General features: G+C 41.1%; 1 protein-coding gene across 1 annotated transcript in view; it reads left to right on the top strand.

The window, feature by feature from the left end:
* NKAIN3 (sodium/potassium transporting ATPase interacting 3) overlaps positions 1–18768 on the top strand; it is a gene marked incomplete at both ends in the record, with an annotated part of 522360 nt that overhangs the window by 499443 nt on the left and 4149 nt on the right. The window lies entirely within an intron of this gene.

Genomic DNA, 18768 nt, shown 5'->3' with positions numbered 1-18768 from the left:
CTACCAAGAACTACACATACATAAACTACATAAAATACTCTGAGAAAACTAAAAATGACAACCTTCAATGCAAGATGTAAAAAAAAAAAAGAGATGCTGAAAAAGAATTAATGGAATGATAAAAAGCTAAGTGGTCACATTTTAGCAGAACACACACACACACACACAAAAAAGACATATTACCCAAAGTTATGTGGGTAGAGATTTAGCAACATAGGTTAACGAGTGGCATTTATGGAGCACCTGCTAATGTCTAAGGCACTTCTCGGCACCACTCCATTATGGGTTCATGTAATACCAAAGAAAATTTTAATTTAAAAAAATAAATTATTAGATAAACAGATCATACCCAACCATCCCAGGGATTTGGTTATACCACTACAGATACTCTCTGGGTTGCAAAGTTGACTCTTAAAAATATGAGGATAAGTGTCTAGCTAGCCATTACGACTTCTTTCTAGAACACAACTCAAAAAGGGTCTGATGAGTGCTTGCCACCAAATAGGTACAGTGCATGGTGTATGAACTGGAATCCAGTTAACAATGAGGATTTATTTAACCAACTGGAAGAAATATTAGACCTTGAGATTAAACTCATCAGGCAGTGAAAACACGCAAACGTACCACATCATCTCTTTTGTGCTTGCTTGGGGCTTTGTTTTGTTTTGGTTTGGTTTTTAATGCTAGATGAGCTGGAAAGTTTCTGACATTTCAAAAGTGCTGTTGTAATGACAATACTTTTGACTATGAGGTTAACTTCAAAAAGTACATTTTCAGGTGTTCCATTTAGTAGCTCCACAATTTGACAAAGTTAATGTACAGAAAATCAGCAGCATGCTTCCAACTCACAGCTAAGACAGCCTGACAGCCAAAAAACAACCGGTTGAGCAAGAAAAATTTTAACTGTAATTGAAAACGAAAAGAATTATTAGAATTGGTGCTGAATAAATTCTTCCCCCAAAATGATACACTGATTGATAAATCCCAGCTGAATACCTTATAAAGTACTTTTGAGTAGGTACCAAAATGATCCTGTTTCTTCTCCTCACCGAACTGATTAGAGGTTCTCAAATGATGTTAATGTCTCATCCCCATTTTATTGTGTGAGGACAGGTAGATTAATCAATAATCTTCTTTTATCTAGTAGAATAAATATATAAAGGGCTTTTCCTTGAAGCTTGTGACTTTAAGCAAAACTTGGAAATACAAAATGTCATGCAAAATAAAAGGCTCATCCAAATTGGGTAAAAGATTTTTGACCTTCTATCAGCCTTTTTAAGAGAAATAATGTCAGTGTATATGGATCATATTGCTACTGGCAGATATCGTAGTTTTATTGATTTTAGAGTCTTTAACTAGCTTAAGTTTCTCTATAGAAAACTCTGAATCAGCCATTCTAATGCCCATCAAACCAGCATTGAAGCACCTGCTAGCAGCCTATTCTATTAATGGTTTAATTGTACTGTTTGTTATTAGGGCCCTACCTTAAGTTACCAAGAGACATCTGTATAAAGTAATTATGTTACCATCAATTCAAATAATACTTAGAGCCAAAAGGGTCTTGGGTGCTCAAAACAAAGTAAACATGCCCTAGACCAGCCTGACATGATAATCGGCAGGGAGCAAGATGACAGTAGAAAGCAATCACAAATCTTTTAGTCTGATAGTTCTCAAGTGAGGGTAATTTTATATTTTTTATTGAAAGCAGTAGGAATCAGAGTGTAATTTTAATTAAATTGTTCTAGAGTCTTCAGAAGGCAGATGTGAGCAAAAAGAAATGTCTGAAACCAATTGCAATGATCTCATAGACTAGTACAATTTGTGCCAACACTTAGGTTTTGGGTGCAACAATGAACCGCCCTTTCCAACCCACAGTCGAGAAGATGTGTCCTTTGAATTATGTTTCCAAAATTTAAACATAAAATAAGAAAATAATACTGGTAGCCTTCCAATTTATCTAAGTATGCTTCTGGAAAGCTTCTTCTGAAAGGTAACTGCAAGTAGATAATGTAATGTCACAGTATTTTGGCAGACAATATATCATTTATCATTTCGATTTCTATTCTAACTAATGAAAATCTCTGCCTTATTCAAAATGCAAAGTTAAGCCTTTCTTGGACTGAAAGCTGTCAGCCAGCCTTAAAAATTAATAACTACCCGCTTCTCTCCTCTGCGCTGCTTAAGTGGTTCTATGGGCGTAACATTTCAGCTGATGGACATTTCTGAAGGGTAATAAATGCTTGAGGAAACATTTATTTCCAGCCACCCATCTTCTTAGTTACCTTTCAGCCTCTTTAGCAATTTCCTATAAAGACTATGATTTCAGGTCAAAGACAATGAAATAAAAAGCTCACAAAAGCAATAGTACTGCTAGGTAGGGTCAATACTTTTCATCATTCATTCTAATGAAAAAGCCTATCTATATATATTTCATTTTTTATTTCCTTTTTTAAAATCTATCAATCTCTGTGAACACTTTTGTGGGACCAGGCTATTTGGAACCTGTAGTCGTAAAAACATGTCAACATAGAGAACGGACTTGAGGACACGGGGAGGGGGAAGGGTAAGGTGTGACAAAGCGAGAGAGTGGCATGGACATATATGTACTACCAAAGGTAAAATAGATAGCTAGCGGGAAGCAGCTGCATAGCACAGGGAGATCAGCTCGGTGCTTTGTGACCACCTAGAGGGGTGGGGTAAGGAGGGTGGGAGGGAGACGCAGAGGGAGGGGATATGGGGATATATGTATATGCATAGCTGATTCACTTTGTTATACAGCAGCACCTAACACACCATTGTAAAGCAATTATACTCCAATAAAGATGTTAAAAAATGAAATAAAAAATAACCATAAAAAAAAGTCAACATCTTGTGTGTGAGCCATCTACTGCTGAAATGAACTTGTGGGCTTGTTAGTGCCTTGTCAGATTTACTAAAAAGAACATTTTTAATTCAAGGAAGTGTAGAGGGGAGGCAAAAAATACTGAAAAATAGTATTAACCTGTATAAATGTTGCCAGGCTTTTTCAGAGGAGCTGTTGCTAGCACTACTTCTTCTGATATTAGGTTGCAAACTGCGAATGGGATGTCTGTCAGGCTCACAAAGGCCAGCCTGGGCTGTATATGTTGATTGGCAGGAGAAATGTACATCGAAAATCCTAAGCATTAGTTTTTGAAAAGGAAATGAACTCCCCAGATGTGGGTTCAACATTTTACATGGAAAAATCTCAAAATAGCTCTTTATACAACCATCTGACCCCTTGAGGCCCAGCCTCAAGACAGAAGAAAGAGCCCAGAGTCAGCAACAGAGACATCAATGGTTTAATGAATGGGGGATCTTACACGTCTGAAGCAGAAAGGGACCTGGAGCGACACCCCACTATCAGGTTGACTAATTGGTTACCAGGGCAAACAGCAGAAAAGCACTCCCCTCACCACCCCTTTGACAAACTAACATAGTGGAGACATTTTGATTTAAAGATTAGAACAATTACTAACAGGGGTTGGGGGCAAGTACACCGGCATTTACTGATTAAGCTCTATGATTAAGAAGGAAGGTCAGTCGTGTGGGTAGGGTGTAGGTGAAGCAGGGACTGGTCCAGCAGGGGATGTACAGAGAGCAAGCGAACAGCCATCTTGGGTGGCCTGACCATACGAGGGTGGAGGGACAGGAGAAATTTGTGAGAGTCAAGGATGGAGAAATACATGAGACCCAGGTAAGGATGATCCCGTGGTCACAGTCAATATTTCAAAGGAGTCATAGTACTGGTCCAATAAGCCATGAAGAATCTACTGATTCTCAGAGAGTATATATTTCTTTTGGTAACAATCTGGTGAGTTACAGCTCTCCTCACCACAGCTTAGATTTAGAGCCTGAAGCATGTCCCAATAACTCTGCCAAACAGCTACAAAATTACTACCTAACCTTCCTACTAGAATACAAAATCTCTGCAGTCAGAATCTTTATGTTCCCAGATATAACTCTAGATCCTAGAAAATGCCTTGCACATAGCATCTAATAAAAAAAAGTGATTGTTGAGGGAACTCCCTGGCTGTCCAGTGGTTAGGACTCAGTGCCTTCACTGCCAGGGGCCCTGATTCGATCCCCGGTTGGGGAACTAAGATCCTGCAAGCCGCACCTCATGGCCAAAAATAAAATAATAAAAATATTTTTAAATGATAGTTAAGTTTATTTTATTAGTAAATTCTCTTGGCCCAGCAACTCATTTTTCAAAATGGATTTCAAAATTACAAGGTTCTCAAATTTGATGAAGTGTTAGGATTATGTTCAGAATTTAGTGAGATGCTTGGTACATTTACAATTTTTTTCTTTCAGTTTTATTGAGATATAATTGACATACAGTACTGTATAAGTTTAACGTGTACAGCATAATGATTTGACTTACATAAATCATGAAATGATTACCAGAATAAGTTTAGTGAACATCCATCATTGCATGTAGAAACAAAAGAAAAGAAAAAAAGTTTTCCTTGTGATGAGAACTCTTAGAATTTATTCTCTTAACTTTCATATAAAACATACAGCAGTGTTAATTATATTAATCATGTTGTTATTACACCCTTAGTATTTATTATATTTATCTTATAACTAGAAGTTTGTACCTTTTGACCACCTTCATCCAACTTACAAATATTTATGTTTAACAAATGGAGGTCCTGCATCTCTTTAGCATAATCAGATGGATTTTTAGTAATTTTGAAGGTCAAGATATAGGGAGATGGGGACTTCCCTGGCAGTCCAGTGGTTATGACTTCGCCTTCCAATTCAGGGGGTGTGGGTTAGATCCCTGACCGGGAAGCTAGGATCCCACATGCCTCGGGGCCAAAAAGCCAAAACGTAAAACAGATGCAATATTGTAACAAATTCAATAAAGACTTTAAAAATGGTCCACATCAAAAAATCTTTAAAAAGAAAAACAGATATAGGGAGATGGAGTAAACCTCCACTATACCACATTAGAGCAAGAGCTTGAGTTTATGGACTGCTGGACAAGACATCAGGGAGGCAACAGAGACTTGGAAGATAGATGTGCCATAGAGTGAACTCAAATGCAAAATACGGCCAAGGGGACAGACGTACGGTCAAAAAGTTGGGTCCAACAGGGTGGAGACCTAAGCCAGCCCCACACATGGGAAGGTCAGGCCGCACAGAATAGGGTTCTAACTATAGTGCTCTGGTTCAGAGAGGATTCCAGTCCTCGGGCAGGTTAGCAAGACAGTCTGTCTCCATAACGACTGTGTTAATTAAGTCCATGGTAGGCATCCTTTCACGATGTATACATATATCAAATCACCATGTTGCAAACTTTAAGTATATTACAGTTTTGTCAATTATACCTCATCAAAGCTGAAAAGAAGACAGTATCTCTCAAGAAGAATGTCATAAACACCAAAGTACCCAAACCAGTGACTCAAGAGGGGAACTTTCCATGGAGACTAGAGAAGCCATTTTACTAGAACAAGCTCCAAAGTCAGCTAACCTCATGGTGAAGTGGAACCCAGACGGTCATGTCTCTCCAACCCCAAACCCCTATATTTCAACCTAACTAGGGACTATCCACAGCCATATTTTCTTCCCTCCTCACTTCCTCATCTCCAGCTACATCTGTTTTCCTACATTCACCAAGCCCGTTCCTCCCTCTGTTGACTCACTAACTTATATACATCCTTCCGATCTCAGCTTAACTGTCTCTCCCCAATTTAGCCACTTCCCTCTCACCCTCCCCAGGCTAGTTGAGGGCACCCAGGATATACTCTTATATGGTTTCATTGCACACTGCATTTTCCTTGGAAACATTTAACACAACTGTAATTTTTTAAAGTCATGATATCCCCAGGGCCTCGCCCATTTCCTGACATAATGGGCACTCTGTACAATAGATAATGAGTGAGTATTGAATGAAGAACTGTGCAAGCAAATTGACTTGGAAGGTTGGTTAGCAGTTCCATTGGCAGAGGTGGGGGAGAATTCTTCCGTTTCTATTCTCTGTCTCCATTTATATGAATGACCATTCTTCAAACAAGCTAGAACCTTGGGCACATTCCTTGACTCTTCCTCACCTCCCACATCTATTCAGTCACCAGATGAGACACGGTCACCTCCCTTCAAGTACGTGTTCTTCAGCATTCTTCCCCAGGACACCCTCTTCCCTATGCCTCAGTAGACCCTCTGAACCTGGGCTCAATTTATTTTTTAATTAACTGTGTTCCCCACATGCTTGTAGAGCATAGAGATCATACCCTGCCCACCCTGGGATCCAAGGACCTGGTTCAGTTTCTGGAACATCATAAGAAATCAGTAAATATTTGTCATACAAATAAGATGTGAAATTCTGTGCAAATATGTACAAAACACATAGCAAGGAAAATGCCCTCATGTCATTACATTATCTCTCATATCTCTGTCCTCACACCTTATGAAAATTTAAATTTCCCATTCCTTGCACTATAGAAAAAAAATCTGACTAATTTGCAATAAGGTATAAATGGTTTGTACACTTATATTTCCTGGAAGTTTTCATTGGCTACTAATTGTGGCCTGTTTTGACAGAAAGTTGGCACCAACAAGCAGAGAACACCGACACCCCAGAGGGGGTTTAATTTTCTGTGTTCCCACTTGAAACTGTATGTTAGAAATTATTTAAATGAAGGTGGTCGTCACTCTGCCAATATCTAGGTCTGCGCCCATTAACAAATGGAATCACCCCTTGGGGGATCCCCAAGGCACTCAGCTCGAACACCACAGCCCTGTAGATGGCGCCCAGAGCTGGGGGTTATCTCAAGGTACCATCAAGTGCATCACATTTCCTTCATTCATTTACAAATGGTAAATATAGGCAGCTATTCAGAACATCTCGATCTCTCTGATCCAGATTAGCAGCCCAGGGATTATGAAGCATCAGCCTCACCCCTTAAAGCAAGCACTCTACACAGATGCCTGTTAGCTTGAAGGAGACATAATCTCACCTCCCTCCATCCCTGGTCAGACAGGTCGGAGCTGTCAGGTTCTCTTGGTTACCAACAGCCCCAAGCTGTGTGGCATGCCCTTTGCTCAAGAAGGAGCTTCCGTGGTGGCACAGTGGTTGAGAGTCTGCCTGCTAATGCAGGGGACACGGGGTCGAGCCCTGGTCTGGGAGGATCCCACATGCCGCGGAGCAACTAGGCCCGTGAGCCACAATGACTGAGCCTGCGTGTCTGGAGCTTGTGCTCCACAACAAGAGAGGCCGCGACAGTGAGAGGCCCGTGCACTGCGATGAAGAGTGGCCCCCGCTTGTCACAACTAGAAAAAGCCCTCGCACAGAAACGAAGACCCAACACAGCCAAAAATACAAATAAATAAAAAGAAGGCTCAACATTAAAAAAAAAATCACATCCTCACGGCACCCTAAATGCAGTGACAAAAAAATAATGGGCTGTGAGGATTTTATGTGGGTCCTGGGCAATGGTTTTATTGTGGGTTATTAGTGGGAACATTTAGGAGCCCAAGCGAGATAGCAGCTAACAGCGTTCCGACAGGGTCCGTGTGTTTCCATTTTAATTCTAAATTCAATATCCCTATCGCAACGCCCGCCACACACACACTTCTCAATCCTCACACTGAGCTGTTCTGCTCGCCCCACCAGGGGTAGGCTGAGCCCTCGTCTCTCCAGCCGGCCCTGAGCTGCAGAGAAGAACGTGCTGCACCAACTGGCCTTGAGGCAGCCCCATGAGGTCACACGTGTGCACGTGCGCCGGCCACCTCTCCCCCCTCCTCTCACCCATTCTGAGTTTGTGCCTTCTCTGGGTCCCTTAAAACTGCAGTATGAGTGCTCCCTACCCTGAGCCTTTGGAGTCCTTACTCTCACTTTAGCAATGAGGACATGAAGCCCAGAGAGGTGACGTGATCCTTGCACCCTTGTCCTCCTCTGTTCTGCCCGCCCAGCGCTGAGACTCTCCCGCTAAGACTCTACAGCAAAGAAAAGGAAAGCCAGTAGGCATGGGTGCCCACAAGCTCCTAGGGTCTCTCTCCCATCGGAACTGTCCGTATTTATCCATGATGTTCTCCTTCCTGACAGAAGAGGAGGCCTTCACTCTGTCCCCGGGCTTCTGTGGCTTTTCTGTCCATCCTTCCCATGTATTCAGGGGCCTGCTTCATTAATGATTCTCTTTCCGCCGCCCTAACTTTTTCTCTTTTTCCCTTCTCTCTTCCAGTTTCTTCCTCTCATTGGAACTTTTTCCTCAGTTTATGAATAAAGCCACAGAAGTTTAAAAACAAAACAAAAGAAATTACCCTGTTTCCCCACCCGGTATACACTGAGCTTCCCTGTCTCTCACACTTCTTCCCTCCACATCTAGACTTTTCTACAAAATAGTCCAGACTGACAGTGTAACTTTCTCACCTCCTATCCACTGTCAGGCCGTGGCTGTTGGGCTTCTGTCGTTGGGCTTTCTGTCCTATATTATCACTGAAAGTGCTCTCTCGAAGGCCAACCATGACCTCCTAATTGTCAAGTTCACTTAGATCTTAACGGGCTTCGTTGTAATGGGTGACTTAGGTCACTGTTGACTGCTCCCTTCTGGCTTCCAAGCAACCCCATCTCTTGAGTTTTCCCAGGCAGTCCCATCTCTTGAACAGCACTTATTGTTTAAAAATATATATTTATTTATTTGGTTGCAGGAGGTCTTAGTTGCGGCACATGGGCTCCTTAGTTGTGGCATGCCAACTCTTAGCTGTGGCATGCATGTGGGATCTAGTTCCCTGACCAGGGATCGAATCTGGGCCCCCTGTATTGGGAACGCGGGGCTTAACCACTGCGACAACAGTGAAGTCCCAAAGAGCACTTATTTTACCAATTAAAATTTTTTTTGTATTATCCTCATGCAAATTAAGCAGATTTCTGATGCAAACATAGGTAACACATATTGAAGTACTGACCCTGGCTGCTTTTGGAGTGATGTTTTATCATTAAGTCCTTAAAATGTTAACTTGCCATCCCCAGTATATAGCTTATACTCTCACTGTTACACTAAAGCATTTTAAGTAAGATCAGACAATGAAACAGAGGCATTTTAAAGTAAGACCAAACAATGAAACAGATGTTCATCCCTCTTAGATAGCAAAATGGCACACAATATTCTCAAGAGCTATACTCTTGGACCAAATATGTAATGGAAGTCAGATTTTATAATTCCTTTGAAGAAATGTCATGCAAGTAACCAACACTAAGAGGCATATATAGAACACTCATCTTCGTGTGCTTTATTTTTTTTAAAGATCTATTTATTATTATTTTTTTTTAATTCAGTTTTGACTGCATCAGGTCTTGGTTGCGGCACGTGGGATCTTCGTCGAGGCATGCAGCCTCTTCATTTTGGTGCACGGGCTTCTCTCTAGTTGTGGCGTGCAGGTCTTCTCTTCTCTAGTTGTGGCGCTAGGGCTCCAGGGTGCGTGGACTCTGTAGTTTGCAGCACATGGGCTCTAGTTGAGGCGCGCGAACTCAGTAGTTGTGGCGCATGGGCTTAGTTGCCCCGCGGCATGTGGGATCTTAATTCCCTGACCAGGGATCGAACCTGCATTCCCTTGCATTGGAAGGCGGATTCTTTACCACTGGACCACCAGGGAAGTCCCTTCGTGTGTTTTATACTAAGCATTTTAGTGACTAAAAAAGAATAATTTCATGTTCTTTCTGGGAGCAATATTTGAAACTGGTCTAAGTGAGGTATTTGGGAGTACCAATAACTTGGATGCCAACATGAAGATAAAGTAGGAGAGAAGTAAAAGCATTTGTCTCTCCTTCTAAGGTGTATGAGGCACAAAGTAAATTAATTCTAAATTTTATACCTAACTAGCCTTTCAGTTTTGTCCACATTTTTCCTCAGAGGAGGAAACAGGAGCTTGCGCTCTCTCACTCACTTGCTCTCTTTTTTCTCTCCTCTCTCTTTGATTATAAGAACCAAAAGTCCAGATTAGAGTTAATGGTGTACTCAGAGAACAGCTTTCTTTGCTACATACAGTTCAGTCAACTGCAAAGCTTGAATGTACATGCTTGTGTCAGAGATTGGCCAGGTCTTTGCCATTTGTGTGTTCTTTTTCCAACACACAGCTGGGCTGCATCTTCCAGGCTCCCTGCAGTTAGGTGTCCCATGACATTGAACTCCAGATCATGGAATGTGAGCAGAAGGGACATGCCCATTTCCAGGCCTAGCGCCCACGTCACTTCCACATGTGGTTCTCCATGCTCTTCCTGTTTCTGCCTGTTGGATACAGACCAACATAGAAGCTTTGGAAGCCACATGTTTAAAATGATGGAGCCACAATGTTGAAATAAATATTGAAATTTATTTCTCCAACAAATAAGCATCTCAAGCAATTTGAGTTTGCTATATGTTAAGGGATTTTCAGCTGGGAAGCAGGACCTCAATTCCAAGGGGATTCTCACTTTCCACGAATGGATTTTCAGAGCTTTTTGAAATAGTTGGTGGAGTAAGAGGAGATCTCATTCCATACCCTTCAAATGTGATTAATTCAGCCGCCCACAGCATCAGGACTCATGACGTTAGATTTGAGTAGACACAAGACTTTACTCCGATTAAGAGTCTCTTTCTGGTTGGTTTTATACTCACTAACCCTTTAAAACATTTTAATGTCTTCCCACATGACTCATATGCTTTGTTGACATTACACTGACTTCTTTCAACCATAGCTCCTAACAGAATTCTGTGTTCTTTCTTGTAGATATTTAAATGCTTGATTGGATTCAGCATTTCTCCCAAATCTCTTCTTGTCTGAGGTCATTAACCTGTCCATATCCAAAAGTATAGTCCAGTTCCAGCATGTTAGTGATTAATTTTAGGGCTTTAAACATGTTTAAATAGCTAATCCTGTATTGATTTGATTCATTCATTCAAGAAACAGTTATTGAAAGACTTCTGTGTATTAGACCCACAAGGATACAGAAATGAATAAGACTTGGTCCCTTTCCCAGGAGATCTTACATTCTAATAAGTGAGCAAGGCATATAAATAATTATGGAAGAGTAAAGTGCAGATAATGGTCTGTATAAAGTGAATCAGAAGCACAAAAAAAATAAGCAGAGGCTAACTGTGTGTCAGGGCACCAAGCATGGCTGCTCAGAGCATGAGAACATGGTCTTATATGAAGAATATTACATCATGAGGAAGGGAACAAAGGAAATGCATTTTAAATACTGGCAAAAGTATGTCAAAAAAGCTTGGGAAAACCATGGGATACTCAGGAAGTGATGAGTAGTGGGGTATGTTCAGTTCACTAAGTGAACAGCAGGGTCAGTCTTTGAGGGACCTTGGATTCTGTCTTAACACCAGTGAGTCCCAACCTATTTTATATCTTGGCACTTATAGAGAAAGTTAACCTTTATAAGGCACTCTGTGATAAATAAATTACTTTTTCCGAGCAATAAAAGACCACCCTAAAGGGCTAGCTACCCCAAGGCTTGCTCAGCAAGTGTGTACGTGCACACCCACACCCTACTCAGGCCTCTCCAGCTGGGATACTCTGCTAGATGACATGCAATCAATGAGTGGGTTTAATCTTGGGAAGAATACAATCAGATTCAATTTTCTTTGAACAGTAATTCATAGAAAGGGAAAAGAATTTATAAAATGATCTCAGAAAAAATGGCATTTTGGGGATGGAGTCTGCCCTAGAAATGGGAAAACCAAAAGTAATAATAGAGGCTATTTTTAAAAAAGAAAAAAGAATATTCAAAGGGGAAATTTTCAAAATTGTAGAAGCAGACAGTAAAAATGAATTATAGAGAGACTTAAAAGTCAACAAGTATTTGTCACTTGATTTATCGAGCAAAGTAGAACATTAGCTAGATTTAAATGAGAATGATAAAAATATATTGGGAAAAAATTGGATAACTGAGAAAAAATGTATTACATAAGGGAAAAATTATATCTGTTTAGACAGATTCTTAGAACTGTTTTTAGTCCTTACCTTTTTAAGCAATATTTTTCCTCTCAGCCATTCTATTCTGCTTTATTGACCCCAAAGAGATTTTAGAAATTCATTATGCCATTATTTAAATATTATCTACTCTTAGAAAATTTTAAAGTGGGAAGAAACTGTCAGCACTGATTATGGGAACATCTGCTTCCAGAGATCTGGACCCATGAGAGAAACAAAAGCTGGAAATTCAGCCAAATGAAAATGAAAAGGGAGCTCCAAAAATAGAAAAGAGAGGTGTTTTCAGAATTTTTAAAAATCTTGTTTTCTCTAGAATAAAATGTTCCTCTGAATGAGCCCAGCAGTAGTGACACAAAGCCACCAGTGATTCTGAGCAGATAGTAATAGAAAAATTACAAAAACTTTGAAAGAGACTTCAGGAAAGCCAAATTGTAGTTGAGAAGAGTAAACAGCCATTCCACCAAATTAGTGATGAAGATTAAGCAAAGGGTTAAGAGTATGTCTACAATAGGGAAATAGCACAATTTGTCACTTTAAAAAAGCTGAGCAACTTTAAAGGGAATAGAAAATGCCCTAGATCACCTTCCTGAGCATCATAACTGTGTTTTAAAGATGAAAACACAAATAAGAAAGAAAAAAAAAGAGAACCTAGCTCCTTTCTTTCTGAATATGAGAAAATCTAAACTAAAAACTGTATGTGTGGGGCTTCCCTGGTGGCGCAGTGGTTGAGAGTCCGCCTGCCGATGCAGGGGACATGGGTTCGTGCCCCAGTCTGGGAAGATCCCACATGCCGCGGAGCAGCTGGGCCCCTGAGCCATGGCCGCTGAGCCTGCGCATCCGGAGCCTGTGCTCCACAACGGGAGAGGCCACAACAGTGAGAGGCCCGCGTACCGCAAAAAAAAAAAAAAAAAAAAAAAAAAAAAAAAATGTGTATGTGTGTATTGAGGAAGTAGGATGCTGGGAGCTGGTATGTCAGAGGCATCTTTATAGAGGTGATACAACTCTAGCGACTAAGAGTGAGGAAAGAAGCCACGGTGGCAGATGCTTTCTTATCAAAGGACCCTGTAAGGACACTATAACCAGGTTCCCCCTTGCAAGAATCAAAGACAAAATACTAGAGACGGTCCATGGGATTCTTACAGAATAACTAGAATAAGTGCATCCCTGCATCTAAAGGAATAACACTGAAGGCATTAGGAAAAATCACTCTGTGCACTTTGCATAAAAGGGATATATTACCTACAAAGAATCCCACGGAGTGACTTGAAATGCCAAGAAAAAAAGAGAGAGATCTTCCCTCAGTATTTGTGCTACTGTGGGGGGAAAGGACTAGAGAATAAAAACAATGGCAGTTAAAAGCTTTATAAAAAAATGGTGATCAAGTGTGTCACGTGTGCAGACTTCCCTGGTGGTGCAGTGGTTAAGAATCCACCTGCCAGTGCAGGGGACACGGGTTCAAGCCCTGGTCAGGGAAGATCCCACATGCCACGGAGTAACTAAGCCCGTGCGCCACAACTACTGAGCCCCCGAGTCACAACTACTAAGCCCGCGCACCTAGAGCCAGTGCTCTGCAACAAGAGAAGCCACTGCAATGAGAAGCCCACACAACGCAAGGAAGAGTAGCCCCCGCTCGCTGCAACTAGAGAAATCCCGCGCGCGGCAACAAAGACCCAATGCAGCCAAAAAAAAAAAAAAAAAAAGGTGTTCCGTGTACACTCAGGCAGGTCACGGGTGCACTGGGCGGGTTATATAGGCTGGACACGTGCTCAGGGAGTGCCCAGCACCACCCCTGGACAGAGGGAGAGCCACAATCCCACGTGACACTGAACTCTGAAAATTCTGCCTCCCTTGAGCTTTACTTTCTTCCTTGCCGTGTCCTTATACGGTGAAGCTTAATTTTCCAGAATAAAAAACACTCAGAGAAGGTGAAACCTCAGCCTTCAAAACGTGATGGACTAATCAATCCTCCCTCCTCCAGACTAGCTACTCTTTCCAAATATGAGAAAATCAGACTAGAAGCAAGCTCAATACAAGTTCCCCAAGGACAGATGCTCTTCTGGGGAAGGGGGGAATAGAATGCTGGAATTCTCACAAACCATTTTGTTATCCTAAGATAAACAAAGGTTTTGAAATTTTGGAAATCAGTAGTTGATGGGAATGTGTCATCGGAATAAGATAAATGTGTGAATAAATCAATAGCAGCCTGTAGTCTGCTGCACGCACTCCAAGTCTTTTATCTCACCTAGGGCGTCCACACCCTGGCAGGCAGTCATTGTATTCATTGTACAGACGAGTACACTGAGAGTTTTCCCAGCTCACAGCCTGCAAGAAGTGGAACTAATATTTGATCCAGATATTTCAGGGACCAAAATCCGTATGCTTTCAAGCACCCAGCTGTGCCGACAAGGATAGCAATGAAATTCTTCATAAATAGGTAAAGAAAGATAAATTGTGCACTCACTAGGTTAAAACTAAAGCATTCATATTTAAATATTGAGTAAGAATATAAATTACTTGCATGATGTAAGAAAAATAACGGGCTAGCACAGTAAAATTTAATTGGATGTGGAGAGGCATATGTAACACACCCAGCGATCTTGCTCCAAGTCAAATGTCTTGTTAGCAAGTACTCAATATGTGAAGATTGTCATGAGAATAACAGAATTTTAGGATGCGATTCAAATACTACACAACTGTGAAAACAATGCCCCTCCCCCCAAAAAACTGTTGGCCTTTAATAGCTGTTCTGTATGGCTATACGATGAAATTCTAATCAATAATCTGTCATGATTAAAGTCTGGTTCAATAAAATGTAACAGAATATGATCTGGCAAATGTTGTGGGTATGATCTTTAAGAAGCAAAAATGTACCTTCCCTTATTTTCCCAAAACGAGATTTAGCATTTCTTCTCATGATGGTCACTTCCAGGAAACCTCAGCCACTTCACTGATTTCTCAGCCACATCAGGTGTCAGCACAGGGAAGGCTGTCCTCCTCCCAGGACTGATTCTGAGGTGAAGGTGGATGTGCTGATACGGCTGTCAGGGGCAGGGCTCGGCAGCCCTGTCTTTTCCCATCTTTCCTGCCAGCATCCACTGAGCTGTGCAAGGGTCCTATCACGGTCTCAGTTGTCAAACATGTCTTGATCTTGGCTGTCCTCACTCCGTGGACAAGTCCAGAGGGGCCTGGGCCCTAGATCACCTTCCTGAGCATGATAACTGTTGTTCACATCAGTCTTCCACGTCTCACACTAATGTCTCGTGTAGCCAACCCTGACTCAGACCCATAGAGAGAGGGGAAGTCAGGAAACAATGCAATTCCAGCTTAGATACGTTGACCCATCACAAAATCACTACAATATTTAATAATAAAACGGAGGCATTACTCTTGAACGTATCCCACATAATCTCGATGTCATAGCAATTTAATATCCTTAATTATTCATTTTAAAGGCACCTAAACAAGCATTAATTAATAGTTGAAATTTTAAATTGTTCCATTTTCTGTTGACCTTGTACTTCCGTTCCTCTTCACCCATAAACTTCTGTCCTAATGTTATATATTTGTTTCTAAAAGGTTTTTTTTAGTCTACCCTTACATTACTGCAATGAAAAATCATTTATAGATTGAAATTTCATTCTCAGTGGTGCCTTTGAGTGTACAAAACTTCTTAGTTTGTGTAGTCCAGTTATCAATCTTAAATCTTAATTAGGAAATTTCATGGTTTGTCCTTCAAGATTATTAACTAATCTTCAGTCTTTGCCTTTTTACATACATTTTAGAATCAGCATTTTGATTAAACTGCTGAAATTTTGTTACTGAGATTTCTTTGAATCCATAGATTAACTGATCCACAAATTAACTGGTGTCTTTACAATATTGAGTCTCACAATCCATGAATGTTTTATATTCTTCCATTTGTTTAAGACATCTTTAATTTCCGTCAAGATATTTTCTTGTATTCAGGGCAGAGAACTTGCAAATTTTTTAGATTTATTCCCATGAATAAAAATTTAATATTTTCCTGTGACCAGATTTTAAGTGTTAAGGTTCTTCTTTAGATGCAATTGCAATAATTGCAATTATTGTCTACCAACGTGACTGAGCAAACATAAATGTATTTTACAGATATTGATGAACAAGTCTTAAACGTAAAACGAAATATTCATTGGAAGGGTACCTCTTAATAAAATGGACAGAGTTGTTTTCTTTCAATTAGTTTTGCTGGAATGCAATAGGTTACCACAGGTACTTTCACAGAAAAAAAAAATGAGAATGGGAGGAAATTGATTACAGCAATGTCACTCAATTGTTTTAATTCCTTCTTTCCCCAAATAGTTTTGAGGACTTATCTTGTACCAGGCACTGTTCTAGGCGCTGGGGATATAGAACTGAACAAAATCAGCCAAAATCAGACAAAAATTCTTGTCTCATAAAACTTAAATTGTAGTGAAGGGGTCAGACATCAAATAAGATTTTTTTTAAGTAAAATGTATAATACAGCATGGTAAAGAGCAATAAATACAAAAGAGAAAAAATAAAGGAGGAAAAGAGATAGGACAAATGGGAAGGAATGAAATTATAGATAAAGTAGCTGAAATATAGGTCCAAAAGTACAATACATACTGACCCATTATCAAAAATTATTTTTAAAGTACTACAACTGATAAATCGGTTATGTTCTCCTTCAATTATTTTGGAAGCAAAAATTGGAAACCACCTACCTTGTCATTAGTAGCCATTACTTTATCATCCATCACAAGAAATTAAAACTGTCATTTTGTTTAGCGCACTAGGGGCTTTTACATGAGTACTTCAAAAAGATAAGTGCCTATTCAGATGGTTGAGATGGATGCCTTTCAGTAAAGTGGAAAGAAGACAATTGTGGAAGAGGATGAGAGAACCCAGGACCAGAATAGCCACAGGTACCTTCTCAGGACACATAAATTTTGGAATAAGGCTCTTGGAATTGGCCACCTTAAATTACACTTACCCACACACCATTTGGGGAGTCCTTACATCCTCCCAGGATGAGGAGGAGCTTGGACTCCCAGACAGACCGAGGGTTGCTTCCAGACCCTCCAGACTCTCCCAGTGATGGCTCTCAGTGTTTTCCAGACCAAACTGCCATCAGGTCATTGAGCTATATCCGTTTTTATGAGCTACATCAGTACTTATGCCTGAGGGGGACTAGATGAAGTGAGAAGAGTCCATTTTGCATGGCTGTTACCAGGCAGGAAGAGGTAAACATGTTGGAAAACTCTGATCCAGACAAGGCAGCCTCTGGGACTGTGGACTCTGCTCTTCCGGCTGGGGCTGACATCTCCCTGAGCATCTCATTGGTCCCACGTCCTTCCCTTCTGCAGTTTCCTGTGCTTTCTGCAAGGTGGAGGAGATTTGAAACAATAATGAGCATCCATAAGCGTTGCCCTTGGGGTGTCGTCTGCCTCTTTAATGGCTCTTACGGCTCCTAAAGTTATTTGGGGCAGGTGGCAGCACAGCCTCAAGCAGCTCCTCTGGGCATCAGCAGCGTTTCACGTTCCCCGGGCCCAGCAGACCCATCAGGGCACCCCTTGGTGTGATGTGAGCAGCCCGACCGTGGCCTGCAGTTTGGCACACGGGTCATGCCCTCTGAAAGCTCAGATTCTTCAGACAGGAGATAGCAGCAAGTCAGTGATGCTGTGGACTAGCTCATTCCCTAGTAACGCAGGCAGAGTTCAGTTGCCAGCTACCTCGGAAATAACGGGTCTCTCCTAAAAGCCCTCATTGTCTGTGGGGTGCTGCAAAATCCTCCCTGAGGTCCTTTAAGGGCCCCTCTTCGTGAACTCAGTTGATGTCGAGCCTCTACCCCAGCTTTTCTCTTATGAACACATATCACAGGACAAGTAAATCACAACATAACGGTCCCCATATTGGAGTTCTTTAAAAGTCCTGAGCAGCGCTTCCTTAAGACATTATTGTTGGCAACCTACACAATAAATGCTTATTAGGATAGTCTCATTACCACCTTGCAGGAACAGTGATAGAGCAGGAAGTAGGTTAAGAATAAATATGTTATTGGTCCTCATCTTCCCAAATCTTTTCATTTCTCTGAGCTAAATGCAGTGGTACAGTATCTCTGCGTTTCCCAATTCAGAGACAAGGCTGCATGCAACAAAGCTGGATCAGAAACAAGAGGCCTGCCCTCTGGTTCATTCTTTGGTGAATATACAATAGTTAAACCTGGGACATAAATGATAGGTTGAGTTCCTCACTGGAAATGGCCTGTGTTGCTTTCGGTGTCAATCAGGTTTGCAATGTCTGAGTGAGGCACTGCGTCAGTAGCACTGAGTTATCTGTTGGAAACTTGACTGATGACCGAAAGTCTCCTGTAGTCAAACAGAAAACTTGCAGTGGGTTGTGCATCTCTTACAAGTGGTAACAAGTCTGTATTTGGACAGTAAGATGCTGCTGTAAATCGAGAGTACCTTTGCAATTCCTCCAGGTCGGAGAGAACCCTTGACAGGTTTTTGCAGTGGTGAGAGTGAGTAACCACAAAGATATTCCATTCCAAGTAACATCATTTCTTCCAAGTGGAAGTTGGCACAGGAAATACGTTTGAAAGGACTGCAAACAATGGGGTTTCCTGGCTGCAGTCTCTCCCTGAGGGATCTTTTATTGTAACACCTCAGTTTCCGAGAACAGGTGAAGGGGGCGATGCTCTGCATAACTGGCTTTTCTGCACCGTTGATACCAGGTGTTAATTGTGCTAAGTTTTTTGTTCTACATTTTAAGACTTTAATAACCGGAGTATATTGAATTCAACTCAATTATCCTGCA

The sequence above is a fragment of the Mesoplodon mirus genome (genome assembly GCF_964341445.2).
Source record: "Mesoplodon mirus genome assembly, chromosome: 16".
NCBI classification, from domain to species: domain Eukaryota; kingdom Metazoa; phylum Chordata; class Mammalia; order Artiodactyla; family Ziphiidae; genus Mesoplodon; species Mesoplodon mirus.
Note: the sequence above shows the minus strand (reverse complement) of the source record. Positions and strands in the feature narration are given on the sequence as shown.